Consider the following 17,498-nt stretch of genomic DNA (forward strand, 5'->3'; position numbering starts at 1 on the left):
GCGTGAATGGCATTTATGGTTTTGCTGATTTCATTACAGATCATCACGGATGTACTTCTTATCGTTTCAATCGTAACGGTAGAACACTCCAATCATATATCGATTTTTGTTCTTTAATATTCCAAAAAAAAAGTTATTCAATTCAACGTTTTAATATCCTTTCGAGAATGATTTACGGTATTTGAAATGGTACTCCTATTGTAATTGCAGCATAAACGAGCATTAAACTTTAATTTGCTATATCAAAATCCAGATTAATTTTTCCTTTTCATACTGGAAATATTTATATATACGCGAACATTTGCAGCGGAAATTGATTTATCCGTTTAACTGTGAAGGCGACCGAAGAAATTATTAATGTGGAATTTAAATATTTTATAGCCCATTTTGTGTGGCATAAAATTCCATCAAAATATATGCATAATGAAGAGTTGCGGTGAATCATTTGATGCTCTTTTGAATCTATGAACTTATATGAATATCATAAAATGTCATGATGGGATTAACGTAAATCAATAGTCTGCACTTTCATCTCACACAGCAAGCACGATGCCCCTTAACAAAAATAAAGTTTTTCTGAAGGTTACCCAAAAAATGACTTCTGATCCGAGTGCCAGGACCTAAAAGGAGTTCAAAAACGCTTTGCTTAGTCTTCGGCTAGATCCTTCCCCATAGTCGACATGTGAAAATAGCGCCATTCAAGATTCTTCAGAAAGTGATGAAACAGAACTGTTGCCTACCGGCGTTGTTTTATTTTTTAACGATAAACGACGTTATTCTCTGCAAAAAATTGTTCTCTAAATTTTTTTTTTTACAAAGCTAATTCGATGTATCAAACTGCACCAAAAATACACTTAAAGCAGCTTTTTAAAAAAAATTAAAATTTTTAGAAAAACTTTATTTTTGTTAAGGGACATCGTGAAAGCTAATCGGTTAGGTATGTGGCAGTCGCAGTGAAAATTACCTTTCGACGGTGTCAAAACAGTTGGTTGCCTTTAAGGCTTGGACTAGGTCGACCGTGGCCGCAAATGCTTGAAGAAAGCTGACTTGACCAGAATCTAAATTCCTGAAACTTGTCAGGTCAGTTTCAGGCAGACCTAAAATTTTCATACAGATTTTCAGTTAGAACTGTCAGATTTCATGTGAGGGCTGACCAGATCACTATATTCAGGTTTCAGGTAAATTCAGGTCAGGTCAAAATTGATTCAGCTATGTTCAGATCAAAACAGGTTCGATAGTAAAAGATCAAATTTTGTTTTTGTAAAACTTTTTAACTTATAGATTGATTAGTATAGGGAAACGTTTTCTGAAAGTGTTGGCATCGCTTTTCAAAAAAAGTGTTTGCAGCCAGACCATCAGGACTGAAAATAGTATATTTCGTACCTAGGACTAAAAGTCTTTTTTAGCGTGTGAGAAGTTTCCAGACAGCCGAAGGCGAGGCCTGGAATCGAATACGCTAAAAAAGACTTTTAGTCCGTGGTACGAATAGTATTTTTCATATTGGACGGAGAAAAAGTGCGACGCTTTTTTCGGGTCCTAGGTATGAAAAGTTATATTATTTTCAATTCTCGTCATAAATTTGGTTTCAAAACTTATCATATATAGTCATTTGTTATCGACAACATTGAGCAATGAGCAAAGGTTACTGCTCTCTTATTATATCCAAATGGTTGTTAATTCTAATGAAGTAACAGATTTTGTATCAAACACTAAACAATACTTTAAACAAAATAAGTAACAGATTCAACGATACAATAAAGGTGATTCTTCGCGTTGAATACAAATGTTGTGTAACTTCTAATGGTTTTCATCAACTAAAATATTATGCTCTTTGTGCTTTAAATATACACTCAAATATAAGATCCAACAAATAAACAACTGAATGGGAAAAGTTCTAAGCCGCTTATGTGACCGTTGAATGTATACACATTATGATATACATAAAATACCCTTCATAATACCCACAAACGATCGACTTTATTTCCTATTGCTCTTCGTTTTATTTGCACAAAACTGGCCAGCAATTGCAACATTTATATGGCATTGCATTCATTGAAATTGCTTTGACAAATGAAACCTATGTTGTTTTTGCACTGTTTTGCTTATCGAACCCTTTGCATGCCTGCGAGGCAAAAAAATGAGCAGGAGCATAGAGCAACACTACTTTCGGAAAGTTTTTAGAAATTAATTTTGACGCCAGAATTTTTTTTTTCGATTGGTAAAATTGTAGCCCCTGCCTTCGGCTCTAGCAACAAATTCGGTAAGCGATAAATTTTTCTTAAATTCGATCCGATTTTCGCAGATATTTTTTTTGGCATTATGTGACTGTTGGTCGATTTCAGATATTACGACCTTGAGGGGTTTGAGTATGTAACAAATACAGAGCCATTAATTACGAGTATACGAGTCATTGGTTATGTTAATGGGTTACCACAAGATTATTTCCCTTTTTTTATTGTTTTAGTCTGCAAATAAAATGAGATATGGGACATTTTATTGCTGTGTAGAGTTTGTACAAATATGCTGAAGAGTCATTATATCATAATCAACTGACACCACACGAGTAAACATATCACCATAAGATAAATAAAATAAGCTTTCGTCATCCGTTTGGATAGGCAATTGGAATTTATGGGGATATTGTGTTATATATTATACACCAGGCTTAACGGTTACAATACCGATTGATTGGTAATTTTCATTCATAATTAAAGTGGATGTTTTCTCGGATGTTGGATGTGTCATAAAAAGTTTATTTCATTAGAATTATTAATTGCGGAAACTTGTGTGTCGATTCATTTCCCTATTTCCATCAACAAACACTTCGGAATGAATGACGAAGAACAACCGATTGAATGCTGACAATATTAATGAGACCTTCAAGTGATGCGACGAACAGCATTTCATTCACAAGAATGATTGACAGATGGAAATCAATTTCCATTTGAAAAGTTTTGTTGTGATGGAAAGTATACACATCAAATGGCAATAACGACAGACTTCTTTAGAAACTCCTGCTCGTCTAGCTATAATCTGAATTTTATAGTATCGATCAATAGAGGACAGGTAAGCGACACAAATTCTTGGCAACACTCTGTGAATTATCACATATGGATGAATGCACTGACGGTAGTCCGAGAAGTTAGTGAGGTTGTAGTATGGACACCTTTTCACACTTCTCGTGTACCGTTTGATAAAATGATTGAAAGTGAATTTGTTGTGTTTCCTCTGGAAAATGAACTACCAATTTGATTTAAATACGGAATGTCGTTTACATCAAGTAAATAACTAGAATTTAAAGTTTAATCGCTAGACGTACCGCACGTATTCAAATGCATGCAACAAACATTTTACGTAACAAATTAATTTTAAGATCTGGGAGACATTATGTGTATATAGCATCCATCTAGTATACCAAATGATGAAATTGAAGTGCGGCATGAACAGAACTTTTCTTTCTAAAACATGAAAACTTTTCGCCGAACTCCTAATTAAACCGAAAGATACACATTGCTTTGAACAAGCTAACGGAGAAAGTCTTTTACCTGTATCCCAAATAGAAATTCCTTCATCATTAATATTATCTCGTAGATTTGAGCCATAAATGTAACGCAAGTATAGTGTCGACTCGACATACAATAAATTTAATCTGAAGGAAAGTGTATACTTTATAAGATAAATTTTCTAAAATTTCGTTTGTTGCTTGTTCGAACGAACAAATGGTTTTGTTTCGTTAACATGTACCAACATATTTGCCTCAATTTGTTTAAAAGAAAAAAAAATTATTTTAACCAAATTATTTATGAGAACAACCACACAAAGACTTATTCAAACACACAATTTTCGCTTATACTGCCTGCAGCATTTTGATATGGTATTGTCAGACGGTTGGGATAGATCGTAATAATTGACCTAACCCAACGTTATGAAGAGGAGAAAATTAAAACCTTTTATAATAATGGTAATCGTATCGCCGTTAAATCAGTTGCTTCTGTTGATTAAAGTAGTGCCTAATATTTGATGAAAAGTGGTGAAATTCATTAGTTTAACATATGTTGTGCTAAATGGAACAACACTAGCTGAAAGGTTGGCTGATCAAAAGGTTAAAAGGTTTTTCTTTGACGAATTCGGGTGATTGATATGGTTACCTGTTATATTGTGAAGAAGCTTCCCAAGAATTTATTCGAAGGCATTTGTGATGTTTCGCGAAAGACACAAGAAGGAATATGACACTAAGTATGCATGTTTCATGTCAGATCAATTATTATCTACAGTAACAAAGAGAGGAGGCGGACCGAACAACAGACTTGTCTACACCACAAAACTTTCCACCACAAACTTCACTGGATTCGCACAAATATTTCCGAAGAATTATACTTTCATTTGACATGTCAATCACTCAGCGATGACAAAACAACGTGTTTGTGAATTCAAACAGTAATAAGTAAGTCAACAACCGGCTTCATTTATGCATAAAATTAAATGAACGCAATTCGTTCGTTTATATTTATAGAATGTGCCGATGTAGCAATGCTGTGTAATGCGGAATGCTTATCTGACACAACTAATCGTTTATGCGACATAATCATCTGCTAAGCATTATTTGAACACCGAAACACATTTTATGTAAATTTATGTATTACAGTCTCTATTCGCTCTCTGAGCTCAATGTGTATATGTTAGAACAATTGTGGCAAGCAAATTCGGTTTACTTGCGGTACAATAGAACACCTCTAGTGTTTGTTCACACATTATGTGTTATATAATGGTACGTTCGTTCAGCATTAAACGAGTTAAAATGATTAAAGCGTACGATAAATTTATATGATAATTTATCTGTGATTCCAATTAAATGATATTGTTTCATTGTGAATCGGTTTATCGTGATGGATTATGGTTTTATTACACCCAATTCTCGTTCGAAACAGCGAAATATAATTTGTGCCACCAAAGGAAATCCAATTTAGTAGAGAAAAGTCGAAGGGAGTGTGCAGCATTTCGGAAAAAATATCTTAGGATCAAAATCTCATTAAGTTGGAAAAATAAAGGAAATAAATAAATTAATTGAATAAGACTTTAAGCTGTGACGTCGTCGTAAAAAAGAATGGTGAAGGCTAGCAACATAAAAGTTAGTAAGCGTACCAGCTCATTGTTGATTTTGTATTATATGTGACATTAAACTGTAAACTTAAAAGCTCATTTTAAGCTTTTTCCAATGTTACTCTAGAAGGTCATCCATCAGGGACGCACACAAAGATAATTTTTCAATACGTAACGAATAGAATATATCACACTTGACTAGACTCCCTCCTCCGCTTGGTTTGAATGATCCCCAGGAAACAGATAATATTAGATTTTCTTTGATATTAAGTGCGGAACTTTCTAACTAAGTTGAAAAAACGGCAGAATAATGTCAGATTCAGGAATACCTGCAGTCAGAACCTCATATTTTGTTCAGGATTGAATCCTGTCTCATGTTGGGTACACTGGAAAGAATTACTATTAAGAATGTTGAAAGCGTTTTGTGGAGTGTTCTCTTTAATATCAAAGAGCATGTAAGAACAACAGAATGAAGTAATAGATTTATTAGTAACTTTATGTAACATTTTTCACTATGAAGTAACAGATTTATGATTATAAAGCGAAAAACGTAAATGTCAAAATTCTAGAATAATTCTTACAGGTGCTTCGAAAGCAAAACAGTGGTGAGTTTCCTCTAGTAGCATAGACACAAGGAACGTTTTGATGATTTTTTCTTTTGTTAAACCTCAGTCGGTAAAATAACATATTCATCTAAAAATTGAGTGTCTTGCGAGCCTTCCATAGTAAATACAATTATTTCTTCAGGTGTTACACTGATGCTACCTTGCATTTAACTGACACTTCTAGCACTTCTACGACACATAAATTTATCAGATCGAATTATGGAAGTTTCAAAGTTTATGCATCGTCTTTAGAGTTTACATACAAAAGAGTTTGAAAATTGTTTTGCTTTAGCTTTCGTTTCTTTGCGTCTATGCACTGAAAGACATATTTTATGGCGTCACATAAGGAAGGAAATGCTATCAGTTTTTTTTTATCAAATTTGAATGAAAAGTTTGTATTATGAATAAGCAGCAACTGCAACTTGTCATACTAAAGAACATTCTAATGCAAAATGCTGATTGAGTTGGAAATACAAAAACGTGAACACTATATATCCTCATTATGCTCATTGCTCACATGTGAAGTGAATGCATGCATGACAAACGTGAGTTTTTGTTTACTCATATTTCGACGTCTATCGACGGATATTTTGTGAAAATTTTCAATAAAATATCTCTGTTACAAAACTCAATATTATATCTGAACCATCAGACGTTTCTACGTTTGTCAATCAAAATGTCAAAAGGCAGTCGAACTCGTTAGGATCAATAAAATTTCAAACATGCATTTCATGTACGATAGCTGAAGCTAATATATGCAAAAGTTTCCGTATCAACACGAGGGACATTAATTACTTGCAACGGATGTGAGGTGAAGCATATTTCATTCCGATAGCATAATGCTTTTAGGTATGGGATTAACATGAATAAAACAGACGAATATGAAATGCAATGGGAATACATTTTTCAACAATTCCGGAGAGAGCATACATATTATAAATGATTTAGCTGTAAATGTATGCACCGAAGCGACATTTCGTACTAACTTTTAAGATGACATCGATTTGAAATGGTTGACGGAGGTAGAATATAATTGGAAAATTTTGTTTTAAGAGGAACTTTTTTACGTTAAATTTATGCCATATGACTCCTGTTGGGCTCTTTTGCATTTCACCAACTATTCACACACAACTTGTCGAATTTTCAAAGTGAATTAGTTTTTAAAGGGCCGTCCTATGAATTATTAAATTATAATCTGCCTTAGCAGCACATTACGACTTAAGAATTTTGAGGGTAATGATAAACAGAAATTTTGACCTTTGTCCAGTTTTTTTGATTAGCTGGCTTGGTTTCGGCAAGACATGTCCAACTCTGGAAGGGGCTTACAAATTCGACGTAAGATTTTTTCATTGCATCCAGAAAACCGCTCTCATTATTCATACTCATTGCCACAGCCAGCTGTATTATTCTACACAAAACTCTTTCTCATATTCCGTACAAAGCACGTATTGACTCGTGTAAAATTTGTCACTAAACGCTTAAATATGTGGAGAACATATATATATATATGAAGAGGATGAATAAAAAATTATAAAAGAAAGTGCTGACTCAACACAGCCAGTCCTATCCATATCAATGGCATTATTAAAGGAAGCACTTTGCACCATATACTTTCAATGTGCCATTTCCCTAATGGTATGGTATTATATTCAAAGATAAAATAAAATTTGTGTTATTACATTGATTAATTTGAATGGATCCTGATAATCAACAGCCTAGCTGTAAAAAGAAATAAAATGCCGCCTAATTATGTACCTACTGTTGTTGTTTGTATACAAGAAAAAAAAACGAAAGAAGAAGAAATATTTGCATTCAAAAAATACAGCAAATGGTTATTTTTTCTTCACTCAATCATCCCTATAATATTTATACTTTGCTGGCTGTTCTGCGCTGTTATTACTCTGGTTTGAACAGTGATATTTTCTTTATATTATTCCTATCCCTCGTACATACTTCATTTGATGAAGCAATTTGAAACTATATAATAAAAAGTAATTGAATGCAATTAAATGAAATATTCATAATTTAATCAACTTTGTCGTGATGTTGTTATTTACTTGTCGATATAATTTATTCAAAATAATTTCTCATGTTTTCTCATATTTGGAGGGAATAAGAAACTAAGAAAATTTGCCAAATTATATCCTGTACGGTTAGGTGGGCCGTAACTGAATGGAATATAGCACGAACAATAAAGGATACTTGTGACACGATTTTCTAATAAGTTACTACACTGAGCCATCCGACGTAGTAATTTCAAACTACTCCTCCACGAATTGTTTTAGTTTAGTTTTTTAGTAAAGCGAAATTATAAACCACCTGAGCGAACCGTAATTGTCATACAAATTTTTTATAATCTAGTACGTTGAAGCGAAAAAGTCACAGAAAGCGCATACATTTTCTATCATGGGATTCCACTGCAAGCTCCACAGAATAGATCGGTTCATCAACACTATAATGTTCTTGTGGCTTGACACCTGAGACTGGTGGTCGCACCTTCGGGTATCATGAACTCCAAGATGGCAAGTGCCTTAACGACTTCATATCGAAAACGGGGAAATATCTCCAATAGAAGCAGTAAGGTTATGTAGTAGGGAACAAAGTCGGAACAAAGGATCTTTGATCTGGGTTTCTGATTCTCAATGGAAGAAGCCTCCCAAAAACTCTTTAATCTAATCATGGGATTGCAAGGAATCTAGTACATTTCTTAGTACATATAAAGCATGCACAACCAAAGCAATTGTATGAGTGGATCAGCTGGTGAAACAGCTGAAACAAACTTAGACACAGACTCGGTTAACATCAACTGTATTTAGATGGAAATTGATAGCAAAAACGATTGAATTGGTCCCGTTACAGTGAAAATACGACACAAGAGATGACGTGCGTTCGGACAAGCAAAAGTGATCAAAGTCGACAACTGCCAAATAGAAATGGTTTTTTACAGTGTTTTACAGTTGTGTAACACACTGTCAAGGTCAGTACTCAGTACCACTCATGCTTGAAGTGCGTTTTGGGTCGGGTACATACATTTATTCTACTATACAAAATCTATTACTTCATTAGGTTCAACATTTCCTTTTTTGCTATGTAAAACAATAATAGCTACATTTTCATTGCCTACGGATGAACAATCATTTCTACCGTTCACAAAATATACAAAATTCATGAACATCAAATGATTAAAGCGATGGTGTTGCACCAGTACTTTAATCCAATTGAATTGTTGCCAAGAGTGCTAAATGATATTTGCAAAGCTCTAAAGTACACAATTAATTTATTTATGTTGAGCACAGATTATAACAGCTCTATTTTCCCTTCCATTTTAATTTTTGTCTATTAATAGAAAAAGCAAACTGTTAAATTCAAACGATGATAAACAAGACAATAATTAGAAGCAAGTTACTTGTGAAACAAAAAACCATTATCCAGTGGGTTTATGTTCAAGGATACGTAAAATACGTTTGTATAAACGAACAAATCGTAATAACTGTAACTTAAACTGAAATGAGTGCATTTGGAATTCGAATACGCATTCTACTTCATTTGATTTGGGCGAGTAATGAGAGAATGGATTTGTGTTCTGTATCGAACCGAAACGTTACCGGTTACGATTCGCAGTGTATTCTTTCGAGTTCAGTTTACAGTTATGTACCACCTAGCCTAAACCTACACCGACAAAGTGACAAGCAAATTAACCATTAACGGTATTTAATATCCCCAAAGCCACTAACTTTTTACACTCTTCCAACTTCTGTACCGAAACTTATTAATATAATTGCCTTTATTTATTGATTTAGGTTCCCCAAGCGTGTTAAATTAAATATAAATAGAAGTGATGTTTCTTACTTTATACGAATAGCCTACCTCTTGCACGGCTGTACGTTTGTTCAGACATTTATTGTCAATGTAATCTAACACAGCTGTCATTGGGTTACGATATATCTACATTCGATGTATTCTATACAACATCCGGAAAAGGAAGTTCAACAAATTTTTTGCTTAAATGAGAATAAATTGGGAACAAATCACCAAACAGTGAAGTGTTAAGACGAGGTTTACTTGAATTACCAACAATGACCTATTGTATTGTAAGAAACCTATTACGAAAATTAGATTTTCTTACGTATATTAGGGACACGTGCTGGATAGTTTCATGAATAAATTATAGAAAAGTTTTCAGTCAAATTTTTGTTACAGCATAAGTTTAGTAGTTCGGATTATGCGAGTGGTTTCCGTGTTTTAATAATTTTCCGATATTGGTATGTACCGTATGTACGGTACAGTCACTCAAATTAACATTAAAGCATTTTTGAGAAATTTCAATCGGAATTATGACAATTTCTCTCTTGAATTTTTTTCGGAGAAAATTTCAAGAAAATATTTTTTTCACGAAAATAGTCCCTGGCATTAAAGAGGCTATATGTAAAGCTTCATTAATAAAATAAATATTAGACAAAAGTATTAATGTATTCCAATTCAACTTCAACCAACGGTCCCGTGCGATCCTTATTTACGGTAATTACAAACAATAAACTCTGAAAGGTCGTATGGTCATTAAATTTTTACGTAATCTGAATGGTAGGTAACATTTCAATAATTTTGTCAAGAATTTCCTCATAAATAATGTACTTGTCATGCTTTAAAAATCCGAGGCAAAGACGTCCTCCAAACCTCTGTCTCTGACAATTTTTGCTTAATGAACATTTTGCTCTTGTAATTAACTGCAGATGCTCTTTAAATGAATAAATGGAAAATTTAATCGTAACAGAAACAACAATTCAGAATTGAAACAAAAAAAGAGGGAAATCCTTTTGATTCTACCTGCGACGCAATAAATATTTAATGACTTGTATGGACGATAAAAATGGAAAAATTATTCGAATAAAAATGTTTGCTGGAAAAACAGAAGTTCGTATAAAGGACATACAACAATTGAATCCGTCTGACGATGTGAACATCTCCATTAAAATTTAGTAAAAAATTTCTTAAACGATCAATATTTTCAACCAACAAAACACTGAACAATGTCTGAAGATGAAAATATGATTTTGCGGGACACATTCAACAAAATTAAACTTTTTCTTCTTTTTCTCTCTCAATCAAAACATTTCTTTCCGAACAACAATACAATCTGCTGGACCAGCCAATCATAATAAATATTTTTTTTGAAAACGATTGACCATCTCAATGATTATAAGAAAATAAAAAATTTTGCCACAAAAAATGTTAAATCGGAATTCATCTATAGAGCTGTAACTGAACACACAATTCGTTTTGCAACTTATAGATAGTACACATAATGCTTCAAACCGTATATATAAAGGTTTGATAGCCTCTCTGCCAATTGTAAAAAGTTATCGATTGTAAAATTGGCGATTTATAGCCATCATAATGCCAGTTTAATTGTTTTGCAATATTGTTCACTCGAAGAAGATCATAACAAAAGAAATCGGTACAAATATTGCTGCCGTATAAGCTGGAAAATGTTCTTCGAACATTTTATGTGTTTTATTTTGTTCCGGCACCTAATAAAGGCGAACAAATGCTGAACGTTCAAGAAAATTTATGAATGTACTAAAGAAAATAATAAGAAAATGTAGGTTAGTGTGAATATGGTGAAAATGACACCAAGATAATGAAGACAAAGCATAGGTGGAAAAGCTCGGTATACTTAATTGAAGTTCGTAACTAGACTCGACATAAATTTTCTTCAGAATGTGGTACGGTAATAAGAGAAAAACTTGATCGCAACATTATTAAACCTTTAACATCGACTTGAACCCGACGAAAAGAGAGAAAAATAATTTATCCAGAACCAAATTTACAAATTGATTTTTTTTTAAAATAATTTCCCACTTAAAGTGAAATAAAATACCACATGACCATTACATCGCCTTTAAATGTAATATGATGGGCGACAAACATACAAACACTGTTAATACAAAAAATGAACGTTGAATATATTCCAGCTTGATTATAATAAATATCCTCTTTGGTGTGGTTTTCAATTTCATATATCCATTTTACAATAAAAAAAATTCTGTTTTTGTATGTGGTACGCAGGCAAGTCCATTGAAAATACCCGACTTATTTACATAGTATAGAAAACACAAGTCTCTCTGTAAATTATTTATAGTTCTCTAGCCACATAAATGTAAGTTACTATTGAATTAAATTCAATGTATTGTATACTACAACGATTACTAAACATTATCAGATCATTTATTTTTCTACTTTAATTTATAAAAAATCAATATATCAAAAGCGTTTTATTAAATTTATGCTTGCTGGTATAACTGGTTTACGTATAAGGAAAATGTAACAAATAATATCCGTGTTTCAATTTAAATTCATTTTCTGTTAATTTTCAATTATTTCAAAATCTGTTTTTTCCCAACGAAAAGAAAAAACGAAATGCCGGCAACAAAAAAGCTTCCGAATTTATATATATACTGTGTTCGTCCCGACGTTCCGAGGTTTGAAGCAGAACTGCTTTCCACAATCCCCCTGAAAGAGTTGAAAACGGTCACGTCCTCTCTGCGATGCTTAAAAGCATTTTTGTATTTCCGATGCCGTGCGGTATTTTCATTTCGAAAGCAACGTGTACAATTGAGACACCAAACATACCGTTTTTGTTTATGTTTACGTGATGAATATGCTCAAAAATGAACCATGGGGAAAAAAGCGAAAATGAAGCTTTAGCTGTGAGAGAAAGTTAGAGCAGGTTTCGCTTTCGAAAGTTGTTAACATGGAACTAAAAATCTTCCTCTCTTCTTTTGGTTGTATAGGAGATAGAGAGGATTTGTTTTGTCGGTGAAATGGGTATTATAAAGGTTCGTCGGATGGAGGGACAAAAATACACTAAAAAACATACACACTTCGAATGGGATTTTATAATAGGAAGGCAAAAGCGTTCAAAAAAGGTAAACAAAAAGTTTCCAGTTTTAGGATAATTTAATTTAATTTGGTTAAATGAGTTGTGAATTGGAGTTCATCAAAAAGATTTTTTTTTAAATAATCCATGCGAACTATTTATTGGTTGGAAAACGTTTCTATCTGTTCGTTGATATGTTCTATCGATCGCCATTATTTTTATCAACATAAAGCTGTACGTTTTGTATAATAATGCTTTAGAAACCTAATTCAATTGGATTTTGAATTTGCTAATTTAGAGGCTTAATTGTATCGAAGTGCCTATAAATTCTTTGTAGAAACTTTTTAATGAGTCCAGTAAATCTGACAAAAACAAGTTAAATTTATGGATTCGATAAAATTTGCTCACATTGTATTTTATCTTGAACAGCTTTTTCAATTGTTTTGGAACACGAAATACGTTATCAACCGACAAATGTAAACCAATCTTGGACCGCCTGCTTCCGTTCAAATTTATTAAAGATGTAAGCTTGATTCAGTTGGTCTAACTTAAAGTCGAAACTTTCCATATTCCCAAAGTAATTCTTGATGGGAATAGTTGTTTATTTACCGATGGAAGAGAATATGCAATTCCAACAATAACGAAGTTTCGTGTCCAAAGCGGAGCGAGGGCCACGGATCGCTCGAGTAGGAATTTCCTTGGGTTCTTCCAGAGGTGAACACAACGTTCTTCATATATGTCCGAGGTGTGATTAACCGTTTTTATCGAGAAAACAAAAACATAAATTTGGTTCACAATTACAATTTTTCAAAACAAAAGCAAAAGTGACCAATCGAAAGAGAAAATGTCTATATTTCCACTATCAAAACAAGAGTGGAGAAAATAGACATTTCCTCCACCGAACTTTCATCAGACGACGCGGCAACTGGAACCAGACATTATTTTGTCATGGCCCTCTAAGTGGAGAAAATAAATTTAACACTACACACCGCCTGTATTAAAAAATTTTTTATCAATAGTTTTAACATAGTAAATGGTCTTCATAATTCAAGGATTATTTCTCATAGTTTTCTTAAAAATTAACCCTCGAAAACTACCGCACTACACACACCCCACCTTACATCATTTGTTTCACTACAACCGTCTAAAAATAAACTGTTTCTTTCTCACTTCTGAATAACTAATGAGTGCCACTTCCACAAATGCTTTCCACCTTCGATAATAATTTAGTTGTTGTCATGGGTCACGTTCAATGCCAAAGCTTCTATTTGTGTAACGTTTTATTGGATTGTCGTCCACAAAAAAGTTGTGTGTACATTCAGACACACAAAAACAAATACAAAGATTTGAATGTCGAAACGAACCGCCATTCGTATCATTCTATTTTCAGGACCAAAAGAAATTAAATTAGATAAATAATGAACACGTTGTCCAATAAATACTGAGCTTATCAAAACATTCACACCTTAAATAAATCGACTTCATTTCATACTTCGGGCATAACGCCGAACTCCATAATAAATTAAGAAACAAAACCATCAATGAAACGCTCTAACGATTTTCCAATTTAAATGGTTAACCTCCGCCGGTGCCGTTATTTATAGCAACCCTTGCACAATTACGACACCCATAAACGAAGATTACTTGTTCAATATAAAAAGCGGTATATCAACTTTCCAATCAAATTTATGTCAAATTACTCCAGACGAAAAATATAAATTAAATCTCCTTTGCACAGGATATAGACACAGTGTGCATAGCATACACCGAGACAGATAGGAATATTGGTTTATATGTGTATAATGAACAACGGTTAATAATGTATCATCCCACATAATACACAATTTTTCGTGTCACGTAATAAACCTGTTGATTGCATTAAGTATTATAAATGTAAACCTTGTACCCCTCTATACACATCGCACCTTTCTATTCTATTGTATTTATGGCAAAATGTTATAGTATACATACACCACAAATACTGTTCAACGGATATGGATGTCGCATTGTGGCGGAAAAAAAAAGAGTGAAATATACCTAATAAAAGGCTCACCAAAGAAAATCATGCACGTCATGTATTCAGCGAGATCGAAAATGCTTTTCATATTCAACCTCCCTCTTTATACTTAAAATCGAATCATGATTGTTGGGGTTTATTTGCGGATCAAAGTTAATAAATTTTTATCGATTGACGGAAGTGACAGATAACCTTTAAAGTAATAATGAACGGTAAATTGTGTAAGACAAAATGATTTTTTTCTTGCAAAATCTCATGTTATATGGAATTTCATTAACCTTAAAGGGCAAGGTATCAGTAAATCTGAGACCTTTGTTATTCTATAGATTTTGAGACGAAATCTTTTACTTCATCAGTCTTAACATCATTTATTTTGAGTAAGAGCCTGGAAAACGATTCCTACAATTTTGAAGAATTTTCTAGGTTTCTACAATTTTTACAACATTTTAGAAACTAAATAATTTTCTCAAATTTCTTCAAATTTTTAAATTTTGTAGAAAATATAAATATTTTTTACAAAGTCTATAAAATAGGCCCTGACATAAGTTTTAGTTGGATCTCGTTGCTTACTTCTAACATTGTTGTCGACAACACATAACTAGACGATTCTAAAGACATCCTAACGAGGTCTGCCGCGTCGAATATATTGATTAATTGGAAAATAATAGAATATCGATTACAAACCCTTGATATGTTTAAAAATAAATCGATTTTCGTTCGATGAAGGTATGAATTTTAGAAGAAATATGTCCATCAGTTAGAACAACCCCGATTCGAACTTGAACAAACTATTATCAATGAAAATTTTATGCAAGTGGAAATGTGGCCGGATATTAATAATTCAACAACCTTCTTGTTGTCTTTTTATGAAATATGTTGGACGTTGTATTGTATTGCGTACAATGTAAATTTTGACAAAGCGAAATTTTCGATTTTTTTTCGACTCAATGAAAGCACTGGCTATGTAGCTATGTAGCTAGTTGAAATGTTTCTCTTCCGGCTGTTTGCACTGGCGATTGTGTATTGAGCGTATAAAGGCTCACTGCTGTGCTATTTGGTCTGTTCTTATTAAATTTTGATTTTTAGTTGAACCAAATTTAATTTAGATAAGTTTGGAACTCCATTCACGTCATACTTTTGTTTCGACATTGTAGCAGTTTAGTCAAACAATCAGATGAATTGAATCGGTCACTTTTGATTTGAGTTTGGGTAAATTAACACCATGTTTGCCTGTTTCAAGATATTACAAAATTTTCATTGTATGAGAGAACCCATGTAGAATCCGTCTTCATTCACACAATCGATGAAGCAAACCTAGGGATTTTGATCGCTTGTTACCGGTAAGAGGATGAAGATATAATTATACTACTACTTCTTTTGTTTTATTATCGTCAAATGTTTGATTTTCAAACTCTTGTACTTCGTTTGTTTCGCTATAAAAGAGAACATCAGTTACTCTTTTTTTTGTCGAAAAGAAATAGTGGGGTGTTAGCTGTATGTTATAACATTTGCACGCACCCCAATTGACTAAACTTACCTGAGAGGCACTGATTTTAACAATTCGTGTTTTTGCATTCCCTTCACATCTGAGAAATATTGTTAAATAGGCTGATTAAGTTCTCTATCAATAACAAAGTAAACACAACCAATTTTCAAAACATATTGCATCTTCTCCTCAATCTCATTACGTTCACCGTTCAAACCGTTCGAAAGCTTTGCAGCTTAGCGACATCTGTCCTCATTTCAGTCAAATAGACCCGTCGATGTGGTGAACATTTTATTGAAGAAAATGGTCATACTGATTTTCATGTTACTTTTGAATCGAATGTTATTATTCGGTGTGGTGGATCGGATAAACTTTAACCGTCGCTGATTCAATATATACATTTTATATTATCAGATATTCATTGAACACGCACGTGAGTTCACGAAGCTTTTTTCTTTATAAATTCTATAGACACTCAAGGAAAAGCTGTATATTTGAAGATATATTCACATTCGCACGAGAAGGGCAAATACATAATTGATTAACGGGAAAATTGTCATGCAGCAATTTGAATTTCTTTTCACATATTTAAAGATTTTATCGATGATTCTCATGAACGTTGACACACGCAATATATGTATGTGAGAGCGCAACGTTTGAATCAATTATAAAGTCAGAGTAAATAAGAAAGTTGGAAATGGAATAAGTGAAATAAATTCATTTTAAATTCTACCTCTTCTGGTTCATTGTTATCACTAAACCTTACGTTGTGTAATTGTTCGTTGACATACACATTTGTCGAATATATTCCAGTTGGATGAAAGTTTCGCACTTACCTGAAATTTAAAAAAAGAATTCAATTTGTATTGATTTTGTAAAGTTTTTTGAAAGAAAGTTTTTCTAATTACATTTGTTGAACGAAAAAATCGATTAAAGAATTTCAAAAGGAACCACGTTAACTTTACGGATGTTCTGTATACATACATCTTTATTCAACGTAGAATAGAATTGAAATTAAATTTTCAATTCTCTCTTTTCATTCCACATGAGTTACCACTTACCACATGATTACAACATTACAGCACGTACGGAATATGGAATGAATAATATGAATTAAAGTAGCCTGACGTTCCGCCCACAGTCAATCCGGAAGTGCCGCCAAGGGGTAAAAAATTGATGAATCAGATGTAAACATTATTGATAGAGACTGAGAAGATGAGAGACGGACCCTATGTATATATTTCGTATAATTCTTTTCAGTAAGCTTAACTCAAACTTTTATGGGCTTTAAGTTCTACAGATTTGTTGTGGCCCATCAACGCCCTTCAAGCAAAAGTGATCATAGTCGACAGCTGCCAAATATAGTACTATTTTGTATGAATTGGTTTTTTACAGTGTTGTACAGTTGTATGA

At 33.0% G+C, this 17,498-nt stretch overlaps 1 protein-coding gene and 1 long non-coding RNA gene across 9 annotated transcripts in view; one reads left to right on the top strand and one right to left on the bottom strand.

Annotated features, from left to right (window-relative positions):
* LOC119080308 overlaps positions 1–8,310 on the top strand; it is a 28,802-nt gene extending 20,492 nt beyond the window's left edge. Inside the window, exon 3 of the long non-coding RNA XR_005088311.1 lies at positions 8,300–8,310. This is a non-coding gene — a long non-coding RNA (uncharacterized LOC119080308). The remainder of the gene's footprint in view (positions 1–8,299) is intronic.
* Positions 1–17,498, bottom strand: part of LOC119080299 (potassium channel subfamily T member 2) — a 152,731-nt gene that overhangs the window by 105,705 nt on the left and 29,528 nt on the right. The window contains exon 1 of one of the 8 annotated variants that reach the window (XM_037188579.1): positions 11,636–12,201. The exons of the other annotated variants lie outside the window; for them this stretch is intronic. The gene's annotated coding sequence lies outside the window, so the exon portion shown is untranslated. Of the gene's footprint in view, positions 1–11,635; positions 12,202–17,498 lie in introns of those variants that run through there. 8 annotated transcript variants of the gene reach the window in all.

This window comes from Bradysia coprophila, unplaced genomic scaffold (genome assembly GCF_014529535.1).
Source record: "Bradysia coprophila strain Holo2 unplaced genomic scaffold, BU_Bcop_v1 contig_350, whole genome shotgun sequence".
In the NCBI taxonomy this organism is placed as follows: Eukaryota; Metazoa; Arthropoda; class Insecta; order Diptera; family Sciaridae; genus Bradysia; species Bradysia coprophila.